The 25228-nt window shown below is 44.7% G+C and overlaps 1 long non-coding RNA gene across 1 annotated transcript in view; it reads right to left on the reverse strand.

The window, feature by feature from the left end:
• LOC138844080 (uncharacterized) overlaps positions 1 to 23177 on the reverse strand; it is a 32443-nt gene extending 9266 nt beyond the window's left edge. Inside the window, exon 1 of the long non-coding RNA XR_011379485.1 lies at positions 23071 to 23177. This is a non-coding gene — a long non-coding RNA (uncharacterized lncRNA). The remainder of the gene's footprint in view (positions 1 to 23070) is intronic.
• Between the last annotated feature and the right edge of the window lie 2051 nt (positions 23178 to 25228).

Consider the following 25228-nt stretch of genomic DNA (forward strand, 5'->3'; position numbering starts at 1 on the left):
AGATTCCACTGTGGCTTGGCATTCACTGTGCCGTACTAACATGTAATCTTTTTCTTTTCTCAACTAATTTTATTTACTTATTTGAAAAGCAGGGGAAGAGAAAGAATGTGCATGAAAGAGAAATTGGCTAGTTTACTCCCCAGAAACCCACAAAAACCAGGGCTGGGCCACACCAAAACCAGAAACCCAGGACTCAAACCAGATCTCACGGGACTGGCAGGAAGGCAGGAACACAAGTAATGGAGCCGTGCCCTGCTGCCTTCTCCCAGCACGCACATCAGAAATTGGGAGTAGAATCGAGATTCAAACCCAGGCACTCCAGTATGGGACGGGGTGTCCCAAGTGGCATCTGAAAGGCTGCACCCCACACCTGCCCCTCACCCGTTATCTTAACAACAAGGGAGGCAAATGTTACCCTGGCGTGCCCTGAAAGTCCATGGGAAAAATGTATATCATGAAAAACTAGGCACTGTGCCAAAATAAACATCTTTTAATTTCGTGTTTCCGCAAGCCTTTTCGAACACCTTGCTCATGCCCTTTTTACAGATGAGGGAAAGCAAACCCAGAGGCACTGCCCAGATACACTGTCCAAGACCACGGCATCCAGGATGGGGCCCGAAGTCAACCCCGGATCACAGCAGTGCTGTTGCTCATGCTTCCTCTCTTACTCAGACCTCGGCATAAGGTGGTGATGCAGGCTCGGGTTTTTCTACCCCAGGTTGCAATTTTGCTGTTGTCATGTCACAGTTTACTGGTGCTGTATTCAGCAAATAAAAACAAAGAAATTGGAACTGGAGGTAAACAACTGAGCTTTCAAATGTGGATGTGTCACAAGCACGTCTTTTATTTCACCTGCCCGGCTGCCGGCTGCTCCATCACCCAGGCAACCAGACATTTTAATAAGTGGGGCTCACGATTTCAAAATGGGTTGGATCTGCTGGATTAGGGCTGCCCTTTCTGCGCCGAGCACAGATCGGCCATAGCAAATGGCTTCACTCGCGTCACAAGGGCTAAAATATATTGAAAACTGGCTTAGTGATTTAGGCTGAGGCAGAAGGACAGAATGAGCTTCACCTGGCTTTACTAAAGCCCTATTTTGGTCCACTCAGAGATGTTTCAGTGTAAGAAATGACAAGCCTGGGTGGCAATAAAACAAGGAAAATACTTTAGGTGTCCTGTGTTGCCTGTCCTGCAAATGCTATTGGTTATGTTTAAGATCTCCAGCTCTGGGAAACATCAATTCTTTCACTGGCAGAGCAATATTCTGAAGGCCAATGATTTGCTTCCACGCACAGAGCCATGAACACGACTGAGAACATGTGAAGCTCGTTCTTTAAAAGTAGCAGCTATCACGTCGCTCACCTGGAGCTGAAACACAGCCAGGTTCAACTCCTCAGAGCTCAGTAATTGAATACACGGTCAGCAACTGCTCCGTCCAATCACGTGGCAGCATGAGATGGAGAAGGAAGGAGGAAGTGTTTCAGGGTTGACCTGAGCATTAGCTACGACTTGAAAAAAATGAGGGGAGGGTGGTGACTTGATGTTTTCATTATGTAAGAGTGAGGAGCCAGCACTGTGATGCAGTGGGTTAATGCCCTGGCCTGAAGCGCCGGCATCCCATATGGGCACTGGTTCGAGACCTGGCTGCTCTACTTCTGATGCAGCTCTCTGCTGTGGCCTGGGAAAGCAGTAGAGGATGGCCCAAGTCCTTAGGGCCCTGCACCCACGTGGAAGACCCAGAAGAAGCTGCTGGCTTCTGATCAGCGCAGCACCCGCCATTGCAGCCAATAGGGGAGTGAACTATTGGATAGAAGACACCCCCCCCCCACCTCTCCTCTCTCTGTGTAACTCTGACTTTCAAATAAATAAATCTTTTTAAAAAATTATGTAAGAGTGAAGTATGAAGGCGTGTTGAATGCATTTTTAGGAACTGGCATTATGATTAAATAACCATTTTAATTTGTAATTCATAACCTGCCCACCCAGTGGAATTGTCCTAGATCCAGCCCAAATAAACACATCCTTCCCAGAGCACTACAAATTTATGCAATCTGCTACTTTCAGGATTACTGCTTGAGTGCATGTGTGTGTGAGTGAGAGAGAGAGAGAGAGAGAGAGATCCTCCTCTGCTTGACTCTGAGCTCCTTGAAGTCAGGGAACATGTTTTATTTAAATGTGTTCCATTTGGAATCCAGAACCAATTCCTTATCCAGCAAGTACTTGTGCAATTGCATAGTATATGCACACTGGCGAGGCTGTTATGCACAAGGAACCACAAACTCAGTGACTTGAGCAGCGCAGTTATCTCACAGTTCTAGGACCTGAGGTCAAGTGGCAGCAGAGTTGGGTTGGTCTGAAGGCAGTGAGGGAGGATCTGTCCCACAACTCTCTCCCTCTCAGAGGAGCAGCCAAGACATGAACCGGCGCCCACATGGGCTGCTGGAGCTGCCAGTGCTGGCCCCCACATTTTCCCCTTTTTGTGAAGACACAGTGATGTGGATTGAAGGCTCACCCTAATGACCTGACCTCATTTTAGCTGGATGTGATCTGTAACAACTCAATTCCGCAAATAATGTCACATTCTGGGTATTGGAGTGTTGTTTATGTGTGTGTGGGGGGGGGTACAGCATTCAACCTCTAAGACATACCAAATGAAGAAGAAAAATTACCCAAGTCTGAAGCTTGTGTTTTTGAGGTTTTAAGATCAAATCATAGACTAACACTGACACACAAAGGGATGATGACCGCGTGACAATGGATGCAGAATTGGAGTGCACTGCACCTACCAGCCAAGGGGGCCAACGATCGTTGCAGGCCATGTTACAGGCTGGACAGGACCTGGCTCCGCAGGCTCCAGCAGGTGTTTAAACTCTGCTCTTAATGTTAACTGCTGAAGGCAGTTCTTGCGAGAGGGTTATTGTTTAAGCCAAGTTCCGTTTGGCTTTTCTTCTTCCTTGTTTGTGAGAGCCTGTGTTCGCCAGACGTCAGACTCGCCAGACGCCAGACACACCAGACACTGAACTGTGATGAGCCTCCAAACTGTAAGGCGAAGTTCAACCTTTGGCTTCCCAAGACGCTCCTTAGAATCATGAAAAGCTGACACGGAAGTCATGGAAAACCAGGAAAGAGACACGGAATAGGATTTCCCCCTGAGTTTCTAGAAGGTATCAACTCTGCCAACATTTTGATGGCAGGCTACTGGTCTCCTGAATACTAAGGCCATAAACTTCATATACATACAAGGTTTCATTGTTTTTTAAAAGGCTCAGCTGAAATTCTTTAGGGAAGGATTTGGGGGAAGTAAACTCTCAAAGCATGCTGAATGTGACCCGGGGTTTGTGGCTCAGGGAGTTAAGCCACTGCGATGCCATTATGTCACGTGTGAGTGCCTTGGTTTGGGTCCTGGTTCAGCCCCCCATTCCAGCTTCCTGCTTGTGTGCACCCTGGGAAATGGCAGGTGATAGCCCATGTGATTGGGTCCCAGCCACCCACGTGTGAGGGACCTGGGTTGATCTCCCATGGGCACAAAGCTCAACCAGACCCAGATGTTTTTTTTTTTTTTTTTTTTTTTTTGACAGGCAGAGTGGACAGTGAGAGAGAGAGACAGAGAGAAAGGTCTTCCTTTTGCCGTTGGTTCACCCTCCAATGGCCGCCGCTGCAGCCGGCGCACCGCGCTGATCCGATGGCAGGAGCCAGGATCCAGGTGCTTTTCCTGGTCTCCCATGGGGTGCAGGGCCCAAGCACCTGGGCCATCCTCCACTGCACTCCCTGGCCATAGCAGAGAGCTGGCCTGGAAGAGGGGCAACCGGGACAGAATCCGGCGCCCCGACCGGGACTAGAACCCGGTGTGCCGGTGCCGCAAGGTGGAGGATTAGCCTATTGAGCCACGGCGCCGGCCAAGACCCAGATGTTGATAAGAGAATGTTTATCAGATCTTCCTCCAGCAGTTGACTTAAAAAAAAAAAACTTTTTACTATTAATAAAGAGATTACTTATTTTAAAGAGGAAGAGAGAGATCTTCCGTCCCCTGGTTCACTCCCCAGGTAGCCACAAAAGCCAGTTTTGGCCTAGACCAAAGCCAGGAGCTTCTTCGACGTCTCCCACGTGGGTGGCAAGAATGTAAACACTTGGGCCTGCTGGATTGGAAGTGGAGTTGCTGGACTGGAAGGACTGCCCATGTGGGATGCCACAACACCAGCCCTCCTCCTACTGTTTCATCATGCTCTTCAGCCTGTGAAAATAGTGTTCCAGCGCCTGTGTCAGAAACGGTTGTTACCAATGAGGATTTCCTGTCCCTTCTCCAAACTCACAGAACCAGTGATTCTGAGCTGGGAGCCCTGGGCCTGCGCATACCAGCAGGTGTCTCTGGTGACACAAAGACTGCCAGCCCCTGCTCCAGCTGCTGCCTACTCAAGGGCTGGTACAAGGGCACCAGCAGGGAGCAGCTGAGGAAAGCTGTGACCTAGCTCACAGCCCAGACTACTCAATCATCTGCAGTTGCACAAAGCCCTCAGCTGATGCATGTTAAAATTTGGGATGCAGTAACTTCGTGTCCCACTGAAGCAGAAAAGCAGTTGTTAAGGAGGCACCTTCACACCTCACTCCTGCTTCCACAGAGGGACTGCAGCTATACCAGTGCGTGTAGTATCTATCTAGGAAGGTGTTTTTTTTTTTTTTTAAATTTTATTTTGCTTAAAGGAGTTACACAGAGGAGGAAAGGCAGAGAGAGAGAAAGAGGTCTTCACTCCCCAGTTGGCTGCAACGGCTGGAGCTGGGCCGATGCGAAGCCAGGAGCTTCTTCCGGGTATCCCACATGAGTGCAGTTGCCCAAGCACTTGGGCCATCTTCCACTGCTTTCCCAGGCCATAGCAGAGAGCTGGATGGGAAGTGGAGCAGCCAGGTCTCAAACCAGCGCCCATATGGGATGCCAGCACTGGAGGCAGCGGCTTTACCCACTATGCCACAGCACCAGTCCCAATCTAGGGAGCTTTTTACAGAAGACTTACAGTCGTGGGCCCATCCTTGTAGTGGACCAACCAAACAAATCTGAGGGTGCAGCTGGTCATTGACTGTGTCTAAGCCCCCAGGTGCCACTAACTTGCCACAGGGAGTGTGAGGAGCACCGAGTTGGAGCTGGCCTCTCGCAGCAGGAACTCTGCTTCCTGCCCCTTCAAGATGCCTGATTGAAGAGGAGGTGGGTGCTGCTCCGCAGCCCTGGGGCCAGCTTGGCACAGTGGCTTCTGCAAGCAAGCAGCTGGGAGTCCCTTCCGTTGTCACGCTGCCTGTGGAATTCCAGGTGGAGTTGTTTGACCCAAGCCTTGGCCTCACCTAGGGACCTCGTTAATAAGCAGATTCTGACTGAGCAGTTCTGGGTGGGGTCTGAGAACCTGCTCTTCTAAGGAGCTCCCAGGGCATGCTGAGGAGGAGCTAGCATCTAAGGATTTCCCAGACCCTAAGAGCAACTAAGACATCCACACCCCTTATTGGAGTGCCTGGGTTTCAGTAGCAGCTCCTCTTTTTTTTTTTTTTTTTTTTAAGATTTATTTATTTATTTATTTAAAAGTCAGAGTTACACAGAGAGAGAGAGAGGTCTTCCATCCACTGGTTCACTCCCCAACTGGCCACAACAGCCCAAGCTGTGCCGATCCGAAGCCAGGAGCTAGGAGATTCTTCTGGGTCTCCCATGCAGATGCAGGGGCCCCAGGACTTGGGCCATCTTCTGTTGCTTTCCCAGGCCATAGCAGAGAGCTGGATTGGAAGTGGAGCAGCAGCTGGGACTCGAACTGGCACCCATATGGGATGCCAGCACCACAGCGCAGGCCCCAACGGCTCTTCCCTTAATCTAGCTTTCTGCTAATGCAGACCCTGGGAGGCAGGGGTGATGGTTCAAGTCCTTAGGTCCCTGCTGCCCTTGTGGGATACATGGGTTGAATTCTATGTTCCTTGTTTCAGCCTGATTCAGTCCCCAGGCATTTAAGGAATGAACCAGCAGATGGGAGAAGTCTCTCTTCCTCCCTCTTCCTTTAAAATAGTAATTTTTAAAAAATGTAATATGGAAAAGTGGAATGAAAAGATAAAAATATTTTAATGCCCCTAATTTTGAATCTATTTTAATATGCATTTCTGTGACCTTTTTGAAGTCTCTATTCTTGTTTGTTTGGTTTTTTTTTTTTTTTTTTTTTTTTTTTTTTTTGGACAGGCAGAGTGGACAGTGAGAGAGAGAGACAGAGAGAAAGGTCTTCCTTTGCCGTTGGTTCACCCTCCAATGGCCGCCGCGGTTGGCGCGCTGCGGCCGGCGCACCGCGCTGATCCAATGGCAGGAGCCAGGAGCCAGGTGCTTTTCCTGGTCTCCCATGGGGTGCAGGGCCCAAGCACTTGGGCCATCCTCCACTGCACTCCCTGGCCACAGCAGAGAGCTGGCCTGGAAGAGGGGCAACCGGGACAGAATCTGGCGCCCCGACCGGGACTAGACCCGGGGTGCCAGCGCCGCTAGGCGGAGGATTAGCCTAGTGAGCCACGGCGCCGGCTTGAAGTCTCTATTCTTTGGTCTCCTCTGTGACACCTGTGTCCTCTTAATGAGCGTGGGTGGAAGAAGGTATTTGATATTGGGAAAGCCAGTCTCCTCCCTGGTCCCCGCTTCAATACTGATTCACAAAACACATGGTGCCACACAGTAAATCCTCCAGGGACGGGGACTGCTCTTCCTCCAGGAAAGGACTCTTCCCCCCTCCCCAAGCCCCAGACACTCCAGCCCCCTTGGCCAAGTCTTGAAACTGGTAGGGCTTGGGGAGCTCAAGTCGGCCAGTGTGGTTTGAAGCCCAGCTCTGACACCTGTGGTCCCTCAACTTCTCCAAACCTGTTTTCTTTGCTCCTTTCAAAATGTTGGCATGCGGAGGATAGGAGACACGTGGATAAAACAGGTAACACAGGGGGAAGGCCTATCACAGGCCTTCAATCCATATCAGTCGTGGCGTCTTAATTTCACAGTTTCATGGTTTGACTTCTCAGGCCTAGGGGATGGATCAGGGGTGAGTGCCTGATCCAAGCTAGAGCAATCAGACTCCTTCCCCCTTAACAATTTGGAATTGGAGGTGAACCCCTCAGACTTGGGGTTGTCAAAGTAGCAGTGTTTGAATTTTGCTCCTCAAAATGCTGCTAGAGGACAACTGTTGGAGTAATTAGCAGTACCAGAAGGTTGTTGCATCACACAAACCGTGAGGCCCCACCAGACCTACCAAATAAGGCTGTGCGTTTTTACCAAGGTCTCCAGGAGACTCCTGTGAGCATTCCTGTTGAGGCATACTTGAAGGAGAGTCTACTACCTTTTTACACTTGCATGTACAGATATGGACTTAGATCAAATATCCTCAACCAATGTCTTATTTTCTTAAATGTATTTGAACGGTAGAGCAATAGAGGAGGAGACAAAGCAAGATCTTCCTTTGGTTGGTTTATTCCTCAAGTGGCTACAACAGCCCTGTCTAGGCCAGGCAGAAGCCAAAATTACATCTCCCATGCAGATGGTAGGGCTCAAGCATTTGGGCCATCCTTGGTTGCCTTCCCAGGAGCGTTAGCAGGAAGCTATGCTGGCAGCAGAGCAGCTTGGATTGAAGTGGCACCTGGATATGGTATGCTTATGTTAAAAGCAGTGGCTTGGGCGCGGGTTCTAGTCCCGGCTGCTCCACTTCCAATCGAGCTCTTTGCTGTCGCCTGGGAAAGCAGCAGAAGACAGCCCAAGTCCTCGGGCCCCTACACCCATATGGGAGACCAGAAGAAGCCCCTGGCTCCTGGCTTCGGATTGGCCCAGCTCCGGCCATTGTGGCCAATTGGAGACTGAGCCATTGGATGAAAGACTTCTCTCTCTCTCTCTCTCTCTGTCTCTCTCTCTTTCTCTCTCTCTCCCTCTTCTGTCTCTGTGTAACTCTGATTTTCAAATAAATAAATAAATCTTTAAAAAAGCAGTGGCTTAACCTGCTGTGCCACAACGCCTGCCCCCAGTGTCTTTAAGCTTGAGTTAGCCCTCGCTAGTTTCTGTTTACTACTCCCAGATCTGAGTAGCACAGCACACTGTTTCCAAGAAGACGTACAGGATGCTGTGGCTGTTTAGCTCTCTCCTACAGTGAAGAGAAATCTTGTATCAAAACAGGGATCAAGGTCAAAAGTCTGCTGATGGGGATGAAAATTGGACCTGGGTGTAGTTAGACCGGAAAATAGAGACAGGCTGCATTGCAAAGTGAAAAACACCTTTCTTTTTTTTTATTTAGTAAATATAAATTTGCAAAGTACAGTTTATGGATTACATTAGCTTTCGCCCCCCCATAATTTCCCTCCCACTCGCATCCCTCCCATCTCCCGCTCCCTCTCCCATTCCATTCACATCAAGATTCATTTTCAATTATCTTTATATACAGAAGATCGATTCAGTATATATTAAGTAAAGATTTCAACAGTTTGCACCCACACAGAAACACAAAGTGTAAAAATACTGTTTCAGTACTAGTTATAGCATTACTTCACATTGGACAACACATTAAGGACAGATCCCACATGAGAAGTAAGTACACAGTGACTCCTGTTGTTGACTTAACAATTTGACACTCTTGTTTATGGCATCAGTAATCTCCCTAGGCTCTAGTCATGAGTCGCCAAGGCTATGGAAGCCTTTTGGGTTCGCCGACTTCGATCTTATTCCGACAGGGTCATAGTCAAAGTGGAAGTTCTCTCCTCCCTTCAGAAAAAGGTACCTCCTTCTTTGATGGCCCCGTTCTTTTCACTGGGATCTCACTCACAGAGATCTTTCATTTAGGTCTTCTTTTTTTTTTTTTTTTTTTTCCCCTAGAGTTTCTTGGCTTTCCATGCCTAAAATACTCTCATGGGCTCTTCAGCCAGATCCAAATGCCTTAAGGGCTGATTCTGAGGCCAGAGTGCTATTTAGGACATCTGCCATTCTATGAGTCTGCTGTGTATCCTACTTCCCATGTTGGATCGTTCTCTCCCTTTTTGATTCTATCAGTTAGTATTAGCAGACACTAGTCTTGTTTGTGTGATTCCTTTGACTCTTAGACCTATCAGTGTGATCAATTGTGAACTGAAGTCGATCACTTGGACTAGTGAGATGGCATCGGTACATGCCACCTTGATGGGATTGAATTGGAATCCCCTGGTATGTTTCTAACTCTCCCATTTGGGGCAAGTCAGCTTGAGCATGTCCCAAATTGTACATCTCTTCCCTCTCTTATTCCCACTCTTATGTTTAACAGGGATCACATTTCAGTTAAATTTCAACACTTAAGAATAACTGTGTATTAATTACAGAATTAAACCAGTAGTATTAAGTAGAACCAACAAAAAAAAATACTAAGAGGGATAACGTATTAAGTTGTTCATTAACAGTCAGGGCTATGCTGATCAAGTCACCGTTTCTCATAGTGTCCATTTCACTTCAACAGGTTTCCTTTTTGGTGTTCAGTCAGTTGTCACCGATCAGGGAGAACATATGATATTTGTCCCTTTGGGACTGCCTTATTTCACTCAGCATGATGTGTTCCAGATTCCTCCATTTTGTTGCAAATGACTGGATTTCGTTGTTTTTTACTGCGGTATAGTATTCTAAAGAGTACATATCCCATAATTTCTTTATCCAGTCTACCATTGATGGGCATTTAGGTTGGTTCCAGGTCTTGGCTATTGTGAATTGAGCGGCAATAAACATTAGGGTGCAGACAGCTTTTTTGTTTGCCAATTTAAATTCCTTTGGGTAAATTCCAAGGAGTGGGATGGCTGGGTTGAACGGTAGGGTTATCTTCAGGTTTCTGAGGAATCTCCAGACTGACTTCCATAGTGGCTTAACCAGTTTGCATTCCCACCAACAGTGGGTTAGTGTCCCTTTTCCCCCACATAGTCTCCAGCATCTATTGTTGGTAGATTTCTGAATGTGAGCCATTCTAACCGGGGTGAGGTGAAACCTCATTGTGGTTTTGATTTGCATTTCCCTGATTGCTAGTGATCTTGAACATTTTTTCATGTGCCTGTTGGCCATTTGGATTTCCTCTTTTGAAAAATGTCTATTGAGGTCCTTGGCCCATCTCTTAAGTGGGTTGTTTGTTTTGATGTTGTGGAGTTTGATTTCTTTGTAGATTCTGGTTATCAACCCTTTATCTGTTGCATAGTTTGCAAATATTTTTTCTCATTCTGTCGGTTGCCTCTTCACTCTCCTGACTGTATCTTTTGCAGTACAGAAACTCCTCAATTTGATGCAATCCCAAATGTTAATTTTGGCTTTGACTGCCTGTGCCTCCCGGGTCTTTTCCAGAAACTCTTTGCCTGTGCCAATATCTTGAAGGGTTTCTCCAATGCTCTCTAATAATTTGATGGTGTCAGGTTGTAGATTTAAGTCTTTAATCCATGTTGAGTGGATTTTTGTGTAAGGTAAAAGGTAGGGGTCTTGCTTCATGATTCTGCACGTGGAAATCCAGTTTTCCCAGCACCATTTATTGAAGAGACTGTCCTTACTCCAGGGATTGGTTTTGCATCCTTGATCAAATATAAGTTGGCTGTAGATGTTTGGATTGATTTCTGGTATTTCTATTCTGTTCCAATGGTCTATCCATCTGTTTCTGTACCAGTACCATGCTGTTTTGATAACAACTGCCCTGTAGTATGTCCTGAAATCTGGTATTGTGATGCCTCCAGCTTTGTTTTTGTTGTACAAGATTGCTTTAGCTATTTGAGGTCTCCTGTCTCTCCATATGAATTTCAGCATCATTTTTTCCAGATCTGAGAAGAAGGTCTTCGGTATCTTGATTGGTATTGCTTTGAATCTATAAATTGTTTTTGGGAGAATGGACATTTTGATGATATTGATTCTTCAAATCCATGAGCATGGAAGATATTTCCATTTTTTTTTGTATCCTCTTCTATTTCTTTCTTTAAGGTTTTGTAATTTTCATCATAGAGATCTTTAACGTCTTTGATTAAGTTTATTCCAAGGTATTCGATTGTTTTTGTAGCTATTGTGAATGGGATTGATCTTAGAAGTTCTTCCTCAGCCATGGCATTGCCTGTGTATACAAAGGCTGTTGATTTTTGTGCATTGATTTTATATCCTGCTACTTTGCCAAACTCTTCTATGAGTTCCAATAGTCTCTTAGTAGAGTTCTTTGGGTCCCCTAAATAAAGAATCATATCATCTGCAAAGAGGGATAGTTTGAGTTCTTCCTTCCCAATTTGTATCCCTTTAATTTCTTTTTCTTGCCTAATAGCTCTGGCTAGAACCTCCAGAACTATATTGAATAGCAGTGGTGAGAGTGGGCATCCCTATATGGTACCAGATCTCAGTGGAAATGCTTCCAACGATAAAACACCTTTCAATAAGTCTCTAATGGACTGATTTGGGAATATATTGGTAAGAAGTTACTCCAGAAAGTTTGTGAGGAAATGAAATAAAATATAAGATAATTGGGGCAGGCATTTGGCTTAGCATTTTTTTAGAATTTTTTTAATTTGAAAGTCAGAGTTACACAGAGAGGGGAGAAGCAGAGAGAGAGAGAGAGAGAGGGTGTTTCATCAGCTGGTTCATTCCCTAATTGGCCACAATAACTGTAGCTGTGCCAATCCGAAGCCAGGATCCTGGAGTTTCTTTCAGGTCTCCCATGTGGATGCAGGGGCCCAAGCACTTGGGCCATCTTCTACTGCATTTCCAGGCCATAGCAGAGAGCTGGATCAGAAGTGGAGTAGCTGGGACTCGAACTGGTGCCCCTATGGGATCCCGGCACTGCAGACAGTGGCTTTACCCACTATGCCACAGCGCTGGCCTCTAGCTTAGCATTTAAGATATGTAGGTCTTGTCTGGTTTCAATCCCCAGTTCTGTTTCTGGCTTCCTGATAATGCGGCTCCTGGGAGGCAGCAATGATGGCTCAAGTAGTTGGGTTCCTATTATTGCCCACATCCGTGGTGACCTGGATCAAGTTGCAAGCTCCTGACTTTGGCCCAGTTGTCCCAGCTGTTTGAGGATTTAAGGTGAGAACCAATGGATGTGTGCCTCTGCCACTAAGATAAGCAAATACTGAACACAACAATCTGCATGAAGTTTGAAACCCACATGTAGTTTTTTCAGTGAACGTGTTTTCCTTAAACTTTTTGAAGATCCCAAATTTTATTTAACATGTACTTCATTGCAGTGTTTAAGTTGAAGAAGAAAAAATGTTTATAAAGATTTTATTTGAGGGGCCGGCGCTGTGGCTCAGTGGGTTAAAGCCCTGGCCTGAAGCACTGGCATCCCATTTGGGCACTGGTTCTAGTCCTGGCTGCTCCACTTCCTGTCCAGCTCTCTGCTACAGCCTGGGAAAGCAGTAGAAGATGACCCAACTCCTTGGGCTCCTGCACCTGCGTGGGAGACCTGGAAGAAGCTCCTGGCCCCTGGCTTTGGGTCAGCGCAGCTCTGGCTGTTGCAGCCATCTGGGGAGTGAACCAGCGGATAGAAGACCTCTCTCTCTCTCTACCTCTCTCTGTAACTCTCTTTAAAATAAATAAAATAAATCTTTCTCAAAAAATATTTTATTTGAGAGGTAGAGTTACAGAGAAGGAGAGAGAGAGAAAGGTCTCCATCTACTGATTCACTCCCCAAATAGCCACAGTAGCTACAGCTGGGTTGATCCAAAGCCAGGAACTTCTTCTGGGTCTCCCACATGGGTGCAGGGGCCCAAGGACTTGGGTCATCTTCTGCTATTTTCCCAAGCCATCAGCAGAGAGCTGGATCAGAAGATGAGCAGCCAGGACTAGAATCAGCACTCATATGGGATGCTGGTGCAGCAGACAGCAGCCTCTCAGAAAATTTTCTACTGTTGAGGTCACCAGGTCTGAATACTTAGAATCCTCCTAGCTCCCCTCCTGCTTAATGTCCAAGGACCACCATCTACCCCGTTCAAAACTCTGTTTATGCAATTGCATCCAAACCCCATGTATTCATAGTTTCTTGGCTTGTCTTACGTTTTTCATGTATTTATTAAATGTTCATTGGTTACTTAAAATGTGCTGAGCAAAAAGAATATACCACAAATTTCCTTATGTCTCATAAGCTTAAATTATTCAATAGCCGAATGAAAGACTTTGTGAAGAAATGTAATACAAACAATATAGATACGTGGTCTAGAGGCCCACAAATCTTGAAAGGAAAAAGAGTGATGTGATCAGGGACAAAATAGGGAACAGGGTGTGGGCAACCAACTCAGCTGGGGTTATGGACTCTGGGGAGATTTCTTGAAGGAAGTTACTTCTGACACAAGGTGGACACACTCAACATAGCTGTCACACTATAAATTTTTTAGAACATATTTTTGCAATCAGAATCTTCCTCCTCAAGTATCAGGGAATACTGGGTAATAGCTGTCTAAGAATAGAGTCTGCAGCGAGTAGTTTGTGGTATGAATGTTGTGCACTGCTAGCCAATTAATAGGTTGCTAAGAACTGCAGTGCTGGGCCGTCCTTCCTGGTGTGAATCCTTTACCTTGCTCTAATCCAAGCACACCTGACTTAGCAGAATTTGTTAAAATAGGAAGGGAAGAATCCCTTAAGATGAGGGGACAGCATATATGTCACTCTGGGGGAGGTTGCTCTCCTTTAGGTATGTGGAAGAATGTCCTAGGAATTAGTAAGTTAAATTTGAGACAGTCCCTGTGTATTGGCTGAGCCATACCTAACACTGCATGTGAATAACTGAAAACCTTGCGGCTCCTGACATGGGGAGGTCAGATGGGAAGAACAAAGGTTTGGAGTCACTTTGTCCCTCTATAGCCTTGTTAGTAGACATGGTGTTGGCAAGGAGGAGGCTAGCAAGAAGGTGCTGAGGACACGACCCTTCACCCCCTGCCCCCACACTAAAGCTCTTCTTGTGCTGCAGCCTCACCTGCCTGTGCAAACCCTCCCTGCCTTTCCACGCCTGGAAAACCACAGCCTCTGTGGAACTGCTGAGAACCAGTACCAATGTGCACACAACCAGATGGCTGCCAGTTGCATCCCCACGGAGACATGGAGCTGATTAAAGGATACTCCTGCTCCCGTCATGCACCTGACACCATGACACTGCTGAGACTTCCAAAAAGGCAGTGGGCAGTACCCAAACCCTGCCCCAGACTCTGCTGTTTATGAATATCCAGTTAAACACCACCTCAGGCACCACTCCCTGTGCCTTCAGATCACTGAAGCTCACTGAGTGCAGCGGTCTTGAGTATGGCTGCACCCTTGAGTGCGCTCTAAAGAGTTAAAAGAGTTAAAACTTGGCAAACTTGGCTTTGTTATCGACCTTGACCTGTGCCTCGTCCTTTAGTTCTTTGTTGCATCAGAAAGAAGCACGTGGACTCCGCTAACTGGCAGCAGAGATAGTGAAACCTACCGCTAGTTAAGCCCTTGTCCTAGAATTATGCTCTTCATGTGATACTCCATTTAATCCTCACGGCATACTCATGAGGTAGGTACCACCGTTACTCCCATTTTGTAAATAGACTAATGCATCATTAGGCTACATGCCCAAAGGCATATTCCTTAGCCTTCAAGTGAGAGTGAGGTGGTTGATTTGTTGTGAGAAGTAGGTAGGGAATATCCATGAACAGAACCTAACTACGGAAATGACCTACCCTGGCTGGTTCCTCTTCCTGGGATAAATGCCACTGGGCCACTTTAAAAATGAGTCCTGTGTCTAATGATCTTCTTCAGTTACTTAAGTAACTAATATCCTTTGGATAAATGCCCATTTGGAAAAGCCTCATGGAATATGTATTCGTCTTTATTAAGCTTAAAATGCTAGTTCCAGCTAACACAAGCATCTTGGTAATCAAATGGTGGTATACTGACCCGATGCATAAACCATGCTAGATGAGCAATACGGGTTCAGTCTACTTCTGAAAAACTGTTGCTTGACATTGACAACAGGTCTGGCAGCCTCTCAATAGAATAAGATTGGGCTGGAGAGCTACCAAGAATCTAAAGGGATATAGACATCTTCAAGCCAGTGTTTGTTGGGGCTGTATCAAGGGTAACCGTGGCATGACTAGTGAGGTGAACAGATAAGCTTTAGAGGAGAGAAAATAATTGCAAGCAGAGTCCCTAGAGCCTGATCAAATATAGATTTTAATTTTCCTTTTCAAAGTTTTTGTTGATAGGCAGAGACAGAGCTGCCATTCACTGGTTCACCCCCCAAATGTTGAACAGCCAGGACTGGGCCAGGCCAAGGCCTGGAACTGGGAACTCAACCCAGATCCCCCACGTGGGTGTCAGGAACCCTATTACTGGAGCTGGCACTGCTGCTGCCCAGGATCTTCATTAATGTAAAGTTGCAGTCAGGAGACAGAGCTGGGAATTGAACCCAAGCACTCCAAGGTGGGACCAAAACCTGCCCCCACAATTTGTTTATGACAGGTAGAACAAGGGTTTATAAACAGCTCTATGCCCTTAGTCATTCACTGGCAATATTGATTAAACAACTGTTATCTGTTCTTTGAAAATAATCTGTGGAAATGTAGAAGTATACAGGGAAAGTGAGATTAAATGATAACATACTTTCCAAGAACTTTTTCAGGCCTCTCTGTCTGTATTTATATAGACCAATACATGAACATTGATGATGGCCCAAGTCCTTGGTACCCTGTACTTGTCTGGGAGACTTGGAGACTCTTGGCTCCTGGCTTCAGATCAGTGCAGCTGTGGCCGTTGCAGCCATCTGGGGAGTAAACCAGCAGATGGAAGACTTCTCTTTGTAACTCTTGTCTTTGAAATAGGTAAAATAGGGGTTGGCACTGTGGCGCAGCAGGTTAACGCCCTGGCCTGAAGCACCAGCATCCCATATGGGTGCCAGTTCTAGTCCTGGCTGTTCTACTTCCCATCCAGCTCTCTGCTATGGCCTGGGAAAGCAGTAGAGTATGGCCCAAGTCCTTGGGCCCCTGAACTCATGTGGGAGACCCGGAAGAAACTCCGGGCTTCAGATCAGCACGGCTCCAGCCATTGCGGCCAACTGGGAGTGAACCATTGGATGGAAGATCGCTCTCTCTACTTCTCTCTCTGTGTTACTCTGACTTTCAAATAAATAAAAAAATCCTTTACAAAAAGAAATAGATAAAATAAATCTTTAAAAATGTATCTTATACTTTTCCTTTTTTAGTTATTATTATTATTTTTTAATTTGACAGAGTTAGACAGAGAAAGGTCTTCCTTCCATTGGTTCACCCCCCAAATGGCTGCCACGGCCGGAGCTATGCTGATCCGAAGCCAGGAGCCAGGTGCTTCTTCCTGGTCTCCCACGTGGGTGCAGGTGCCCAAGCACTTGGACCATCCTCCACTGCCTTCCCGGGCCACAGCAGAGAGCTGGCCTGGAAGAGGAGCAACCGGCACGAGAACCCGGCACCCACATGGGATGCGGGCACCACAGGCGGAAGATTAACCAATTGAGCCATGGCACCGGCCTCCTTATATTTTTCCTAACCACTAAAACTTAAATCTTCATTTTAAATAAAAATTAAGTGCTGTGTGCTCTTATGGGATATTAAAATTTATAACCAACTTAAGGAGAGGATAGTTGCAATGCAGCCAGTCCAAAAGAACCTAACTAGACTCTGGTTTTGTAAATAAGATTACAAACAGTATATTTACTTCTATGCCTACTTTAGTGAAGAAGTAAATGATGTTAAATTCTTTGGGCACATTGCTGCTCTTTGTTTTAAACAAATAGTTAAGTAGTGGTGCTGATAATGTTTTTCATAAATTGTAAAGTCCCTGGCAAGTGCTATGGTCTCCCTGGCTATAGACAATAATGTAACAGAAGACTGAGTGGCCTCCAGTGGCCATATTGCTTCTGTGGGCGGTCACTGTAGTGGAGAGCTCTTAACTTGCCCTCAAAATTCTCAAGTCCCCTATGAGGGACTCTTCCAATATTCCTTTCTTCTCTATATAAGCCCTCCATTTTTTGGGTTGTCTCTGTATCCAGGTTAATGTTGCCAGAATAGGGCCAGCACTGTGGCACAGAGGATTGAGCCACTGCCTGCAACGCTGGCATCCTCTATGGGCTCTGGTTCGAGTCCTAGCTGCTCCACTTCCGATCCAGCTCCCTGCTAATGAGTCTGGGAAAACAGCAGAGGATGACCCAAGTTCTTGGGTCCTTGCAGCCATGTGGGAGACCCAGATGGAGTTCCTGGCTCCTGGTTTGATCCTGGACCAGCCTCAGCCATGGTGGCTGAGCAAACCAGTGGATGGAAGATCCATCTCTTTCTCTCCCCCTCCTCTCTGTGTAACTCTCCCTTTCAAATAAATATTTTTCAAAAGAAGAAAGATTGCCAGATTTGACAACTAAAAATATGAGAGTTCTTTGAAAAATTGATGGAAAAATATTTCGATACAAAGCTTTTAGAAATTCATGTGTAGTTTTTTCTTAATATACATGTTCCATTAATTTTTGAAGATGCCATTATACATGATTTCATTTTTTGTGTGCCAAGGTAAATTTTTTAAATTCACTTTTCTGTAAACTTTTTGATGTGCCCTTGTATAGGATGCTCATTAAAATTCCATTTTTTTAAACTGTTAAAAAAAACTTAAGAGTGGCAGAGAACACTGTTATCCACTGGTTCACTCTTCAAATGCCTGCAGCAGCCAAGATGGGGCCAGGCTGGAACCGGGAACTCGGTCCAGGTCTCCCACATGAGTGGCATGAATCCAACTACTTGAGGCGTTACCTGCTGCCTCCCAGTGTGTGCATTATCAGGAACCTAGAATAGGGAGCAGAGTAGGGACTCGAACCCAGGGACTCCAACATAGGGTCTGGGCATCTTAACCACTAGGCCAAACACTCACTCCTAAGTTTTATTTTTAAAAAGTGAAGATTTGAAAGTACAGCCCATTTCTGAAAATGTGTTCTGTATCTAAAGTTGAAATTCATCATGGTGTGCTGTATCATACACCAGTTCAGTTAAAAACATTTCTACTCCAGGCTCCCTTTGCAGCTAGAGAGGGACACAGGACCCGTGAGATGTCAGCATTAGGATGCTGTGAGGATGTCAATGGTTTTCCTGAGTCAGAAGGGAGAGACTTACGTGGAGCTTGGCTGTTGCCTTCCTTCTTCCTGCCTGCAGGTGGTCACCCAGGCTTGGAGGGTAGACCTGACAGGAGGCTGGCTTGGGAACAGCTTCCCTGCTGGGTAGATGGAACTGCTCCTTCAGTGGAAATCTATCTGCCTAAGTCACTGATGTTTGGGTTTTCTGCCACCTACCAGGACTGAATATCCTGTTTCCTGTCTGCTCCAGCTCTATTTTTTTTTAAAAAAAGGTTTATTTGTTTGTTTGTAAGGCAGAGAGACAGAGATCTTCCATCTGCTGGTTCACTCCCACTAAATGGTTGCAACAGCCAAGACTCAGCCAGGACAAAGCCAGGAGCCCAGAACTGCATTGGATTCTCCCATGTGGATGGCAGAGTCCAAGCACTTGAGTCATCATCTGCTGCCTTCCAGGGTGCATTGATTAGCAGGAAGCTGGATCAGAAATAGAACAGTTGGTGGCGGCGGGGGGGGGGGGGGGGGGGGGGCGGGATGGTTGGTTGTTGTGCCACAATGCCAGTCCCACCCTATTCTTTTTGCCTCCTTCAGTTGGCCTTCTCTGTCCCTCCCTCTCTTCTACATCCAGCTTCCAAATAGGTCAAATGCATGGGTCCCAAGATGGAGATTCTACAACAGGGAATCTAGACCCAAATGGAGTTGCTGGTTTCAGCTGTTGGAGGCATCTAGGAAGTGAACCAGCAGATAGATGATCTCTCTCTCTCTGCTATCTTTGACTTAAGTGAATTGAAAATTTTTTTTTAATGGAAAAGGAATGATTGATATCCAAAAGCCCTAATAGTAGTTGCAACACACAAAACTCAGTTTTTTAAATTAGTAAATGGTTAAGGTGGTACTGAATATAGATTTCATCTAAGATACTAACTTGATTGATAGTGGCTGCTTGATATGAAACTCAGTGAAATACTCTGAGGTTGTTCCTGGACTTGGAGCAAGTGCCATGATTGATTGGTGATGTCTGTCATAGACCTGACATAGGAGAGTAGTGATACAAGTGCCATGTATTTGTCATTCCTGATCTGTAACAGGAGCCTCAGTTGGTGGTAGTAGTTGTAATTTTCTGCTTGGTCATGCCCTGACATGGCCTTGGCAGGCCATTCAGATGCCTTGGTGGCAATTGGGTACTTTTGCTATTTATTTTGCCTAATTAACAAGAAATTTGCACTAATAAAACTACAGTTGAATTGATTATTGACTAGATTATGCACATGCACTTGAGAGTTTTAGCTTTTTACATATATTCTGATGCCAAGACAGATAGAAAATTTATTCAGATAAATGCAAGAGAGATTTATTTGCATCCAAATGTTAGTGTTTATTAAGATTTTTTTTTTCAGGGAACTTCAGAATGTTATTTCTCTTCATTCTTAAAAAACACATTTTGGAAAAGGAAGAAGCTCATGATTGGACAAATTGTAACTGCTAAGACATATTAAAAAGTCCCAAAAATTTTAGTAAACTGGAGTAGAATAAATTGCTCCCCCACCCCAAATTAGCCTCTATTAGCATTCGAGTACCGTGTCCTCATAGCCTTGTGTCTTTTCCAGCGCCTCTTACGTATATTCCTCTTGCTGCTGGGTGGTTGTTATTATAAAGGCACCATCTGACACTCCATAATCCCCAGATTACATTTCAGGGGATTGCAGTTGGACAGAGATGGATAAATATTTTTTTCAATTTTAGAAACCACCTTCAGGTCTACAAGTATTTTTCAAAGTGATGTTAGTCTGCGTTACATGGAAACATTTGCTGAGCAAGGGCCGGGTATGTCTGGCAACCTAGGAAAACAAGCTATGATTAAATCGATCAGTTAGTGTGTTTATCAGGGGGAAAAACCTGAAGCCAACGATGGGAAGTTTGTTTTGAAGCACTTAGCATATGACACTTTCATTCATTTAAAAATAGAACCCAGGAAGTATGTGAAATACTTGAGGAATGACATCGGTCCCAGGATTAGGGAGACAGTGCCAGAAAAAAAAAAAGTGGTGGAGTGACCACAATTAAATCTTTAGTTTTAATTCTAATAGTTTTTTTTTTTTTTTGTAACTATTTCTGTTTCCTGGGTACATTAACCATCTTGAACTCCTGGAAGAAAACATATATTTTTTAAATACAGAATTCTGAAAACAAGTGTATTGCTTAAAACAAAAATAAGTTAATGGCCTAATTAGTTTTCCTGAGAAACGCAGTAAAACCAGTAAAACCAAAAAGCTCTTACATAATTCTGCATGTTGTGCCTTACAGACTGAAAGAGAAAATAATGACATTTACTTCAGATGATCTGTGCAATGCTCTCCCCTCTAATTCCACAATTTTATCTAGAGTAACAACATATGAAGTGAACTGATTGTGGCTTTTGCTGCATAGAGACCGACTACTGTATTGTTGCCTATTTTGGACTACGGTTATGCTGGGTTCAGGTTGAAAAGTTGTCACGTAACCTCCCACAGCCTGTCGGTGTAAGCCAACACCCTGGTTGCTCACAAAGCTGCATACAATTGCAAGGTAATGCTATCTGTGTCCTGACGGAGTGGGAGGTGAAATCCCCTTGTGTAAGCTCTGTTGTCTGGCAGAGACTCTAATGAGAAGGGCCGGTTCCAAGTTTCAGGGCAAAGAGTTGTAGCTTCCTTTGTGTTCACATTGACCTAGAAAGTTTATTGAATGACTTTTACCATACTTCTCTTCCGTGTCTTCCAACCACCTAAGAGGCTCATTTGTTCAGTCAATCAACATCTTTGATTATTTTTTATGTGTGCTGAACAGTGCAAATAAAGCACAGATATAGTCCCTATCTTTATAAAGCTTTCCGATGCTTGAGCCATTGGCAAATCTTATGCTGTAAAGAATGCAAGAAACAAGCAAGTACATTTTTTAGATCATTTGACTAATAGTTATTTTTTAATCTATTAAGATGTCATCTGTCCCCTTCCCATCCCCTTTTACACAGTGAAGAGGAAAGTATGTTAACTAAAGACGCTACCATTTGGAAAGCACCTGGCATATCCTGTCTAGCAGTGTGCTCAGCCCTTACTAAGGATTGCTATTGTCAGGCAGCAGTGAGGAGATAATTAGCATGCTCATCAGGCATCAAGGAGATCATTAGTAGTCATCACAGGCGAATAGTTAATCTCAAATGCAAAGGTGAGCATGCACAAGAAATCATGAAGTAGCTAAGAAGACTCATAGCACCAGAGAAGGCAGCAAATTCCTGGAACGAACTAATCCACAAGGAGGTAGAGTTAATAAGAGAAGTCCTTGCATGCAAGAAACAGAACGGTGTAAGACGTGTGCTAAAAAGGTAGCACAGGTTGTTGAGGACACAAAGCGGATACCTAGCTCTGGTAGGAGGAAACTAAGCCTACTTGAGGAAGGGCTGATATTTATTTCAGCTGGTTTTTGAAACAGATTGGAGTCAGCTGGGAAAATAGGACTTAGATGATTTTCTACTTCTTGGTTGGTTCTAAAACCAACCTGTCAGGTATACACATTTAATAACATTTCACAGATGGGGTGACACCACTTTAAGAGGGTAAGTGATTTGCTCATAGGAACACAGCTCCTAAGACTCAGGCTTTGGCTTCTAATGTCCAGCTAAGTGGTATTCCCACTACTTCACAGCTGCCTGCACGTTGCATTAGCTGGCAAGTGCGGAGTGCCGTGCACTGTGCCAGCTGAAGTAGTAGAGAACAGAAAGAGGAGATAGCAATTCTTGGAATGCTCTAAAGAAAACCTGATTTTTATTGTTTAACCCAGGGCTTTCACGTAAACTCTAGAAACTTGTTAGAATTAAAAGTGTAGCGGAAAAGACAAAATTTAAAATCTAAACATGGCAAAATGTTTTCAATTTGAACTTGATTTTGAAAATAGCTTATGAAAAAATATTAGAGATTAATGTCTTAATTTTTGACACTATTTTACTTGTATGTTGCCTTTTTTAAAACAACAACCTTTGTCCTTTTTTATTTATGTATTTATTTTATTTGAAAGAGTTACACAGAGAGAGGAGAGGTAGAGAGAGGTTTTCCATCTGATGGTTCACTCCCCAATCAGCCACAATGGCCGGAGCCACGCCGATCTGAAGCCAGGAGCCAGGAGCCTCCTCCAGGTCTCCCATGTGGGTACAGAGGCCCAAGGACCTGGGCCATCCTCCACTGCTTTCCCAGGCCATAGCAGAGAGCTGGATTGGAAGTGGAGCAGCCGGCTCTCGAACCGGTGCCCATATGGGATGCTGGCGTTTCAAGCTAGGGTGTTAACCCACTGTGCTACAGCACCAGCCCCTGTATGTTGCTTTAATACTTCATTAGTTAGTATTACTGTATATTTAACATGATACATCATGATTTTTAAAAAAATTCTTTTGAAAGATTTACTTGAGAGACAGAGTTATAATGAGAGATAGAGACAGAGAAAAGTCTTTCATCCTCTGGTTCACTACCCAAATGGCCACAACAGCTGGAGCTGGGCTGATCTGAATCCAGGAGCTTCTTCTGGGTCTCTCAGGTGGGTGCAGGGGCCCAAGCACTTGCTTTCCCAGGCCATAAGCAGAGAGCTAGATGGGAAGAAGGGCAGCCGGGACATGAACTGGTGTCCATTCAGGATGCCGGTGCCGCAGGAGGAGGTTTAGCCTACTATGCCTCAGCATGGGCTCCCGTCATTTTTTTCCTATGACTAAATGACTTGATAATAGACTGAGCACACATGTGGGAGATATCGGTTGTATTTTTGCCTATCCAGCAACTTTTCTTCTGATATAAGTCGTCTTAATAATCCTCAGGGCATCATCATCTTGCCCACTGGATAGGAACGTTTGCGGATCAGTCAAGTTGTTCCTCCCCATAGCTAAGCCCGTCAGATGCCCATTTGCTGCAACTTGAATTTCCAGCCGTGAAATCAGAGACTTAAATGTAGGAATAGTTCTGCTAGCTAGATTCCTACAGTCCTGTTTCATCAGCAGAATATATCCAGAAACAATGCTCACCATTGATGTATGACCTCTGGTCCATGCTGCTGTCTTCTCTCTGCCGGTAGTTTCCTAAAGTAGTTTCCTAAAGGTCTCCTTGATTCCATCCTCTGAAATCTGTCCTCATGCTGTCATGGATCTTTAAAAAGAAACACAAATCATTTTGTTTGCTTACAATTCCTTTGCTTCCAATTGTACCTAGAATAAAATTCCAATCCCTTACTGTGTCCTACAGGGTTTTGCACTATGTGGCCCCTGTCCACCTTCCCCAATCTGCCTCAAATCATTCTCACCCTCACTCATGAAAATCTGCTTCCACTGGAAAGAGAGGGATGTGGGAGGGAGGAACAGTCAGCCTGAGAGACTACAAATTATTTCTGCAATCCACCGAGCCTCAGTAAATGAAAATTATTCGTTCAGCACTTCTATGTTGAGCCTTTTCTTTTACAGGCACTGGAGATAACAAAGCAAATGAGGCAGACTCAGCTCTCAGATTTTATGCTAACAGAGAATACTCTAATAGAGAATAGTTGGTAGAATCCACCATGCGTTAAAGGCAGCTCTCAAAGAGACCTTGTATAGGTGCTTTGAGGAAAGGCAGAACCATTTGCATAAGTGCCCATTAAAAGACTGCAAAGGGGGCCAGCACTGTGGCATAGGAGGTTAAACTGTGGCTGGAGATACTGACGTCCTGTATAAATGCTGGCTCAACTCCCTGCTGCTGTGCTTCCAATCCAGCTCCCTGCTGATGCTCCTGGGAAAGCAGCAGCAGATGACCCAAGTACTTGGGCACCTGCTGTCAACATGGGAGAACCAGCTGAAGCTCCTGACTTCGGCCTGGCCCAGCCCTGGTCATTATGGCTTTCTGGGGAGTGAACCAGCAGATGAAAGATGCCTCTTTGTGTATCCCTGTCTCTGTAACTCTGCTTTCAAATAAAGAAAATCTTTTTTTAAAAAAAATGCAGAACAGGCTCATCTGAATTTGTGGTCATGTATATACAGATATAGGAAACAGTGCTTTTACACTTGTAGAAAGAACCTATTCATAGAAAACTGCTTTGAAAATATACAGAACATATTTTAAGTCATAAATGATAAGATAGGAAAAACAGACAATTATGTTAGGTGACAACTAAGCCATCTTGAGAAAAAAGAACTGCAAACATCTTAAGATTACACCATGGGTGTAGGGGCAATATGATGAATGACATGATCTAATTGTTGGATTCTTCCCCCATAGAGAAGGCCATGGCCACGGGTTTCTGAAAAGTGAGGACAGCTCATGAGATTAAAACAGAAATAGAAACTATCTTAAAACATTTTTAGCATTAGGAAAAAGTCTGGAGAAGAAACACATTATGTGTTGAGAGTAGCTTTCTACTAATTTGACTTGTGATTGCTGTCTTTCCGTTATTCATTCTAGAAAAAAAAAATGACACATAAAGTCAAATGTTTTTTTTTTTTGTTTTGTTTTTTAGAAAGCTTTTATTTAATGACTACAAATTTCATAGCTACAGCTTTGGGAGTCAAGTTCTTTTTAGAAGAGAGAATTCACTTGTTTCCACTGAGTATATTTTTCAGCCTTCTCCTTGGAGAGGGACCAAGAAGAGGCTTGTTTGTACCTTAGTAAGATTTGATAAAATTGTTGAGACTCAGCACCTGGTTTCAGGTTCCTCTTCTAATGTTTCTTGAAGCTCTGGCCTTGTCTCAGATGTCCTGAATGCTCCTTAACAGAATTGTGCTATCTAAATTTCTCCTTGCATTTCAATCAACTCAAGTGCCCTTTGCCTGTGTCCTCAGGTGCTTGGTGCCAGCAACGTTGTGAATAGCCTGGAATTCTTGCTTTGTGTCACCTTTTGTTGAAAAATCTATTTACGTATTAAGGTAAAATTTGCACTGAGTGAAATGCCTACCTTGTACGTGGACAAATAGATTAGCTTTGACAAATGTATTTACCTGTGTAACCAACACTCCCATCAAGATAGAGCTGTCACCTCAGAATGTTCCCTAGCGCCAACTTTCCAGTCAATCCTCGCTTACCATAAGCAGCTCTTTTTGATTTCTATCTCCATGGTTTCTCTTTGCCTGTTTATGATCTTCATATACATGGAATCTGACTGCATGTACCCTTTTATGTTTCGCTTCTTTCATTCAACCTGATTTTTCTCGAAATGCA

This window comes from Oryctolagus cuniculus, chromosome 10, assembly GCF_964237555.1.
Source record: "Oryctolagus cuniculus chromosome 10, mOryCun1.1, whole genome shotgun sequence".
Lineage (NCBI taxonomy): Eukaryota > Metazoa > Chordata > Mammalia > Lagomorpha > Leporidae > Oryctolagus > Oryctolagus cuniculus.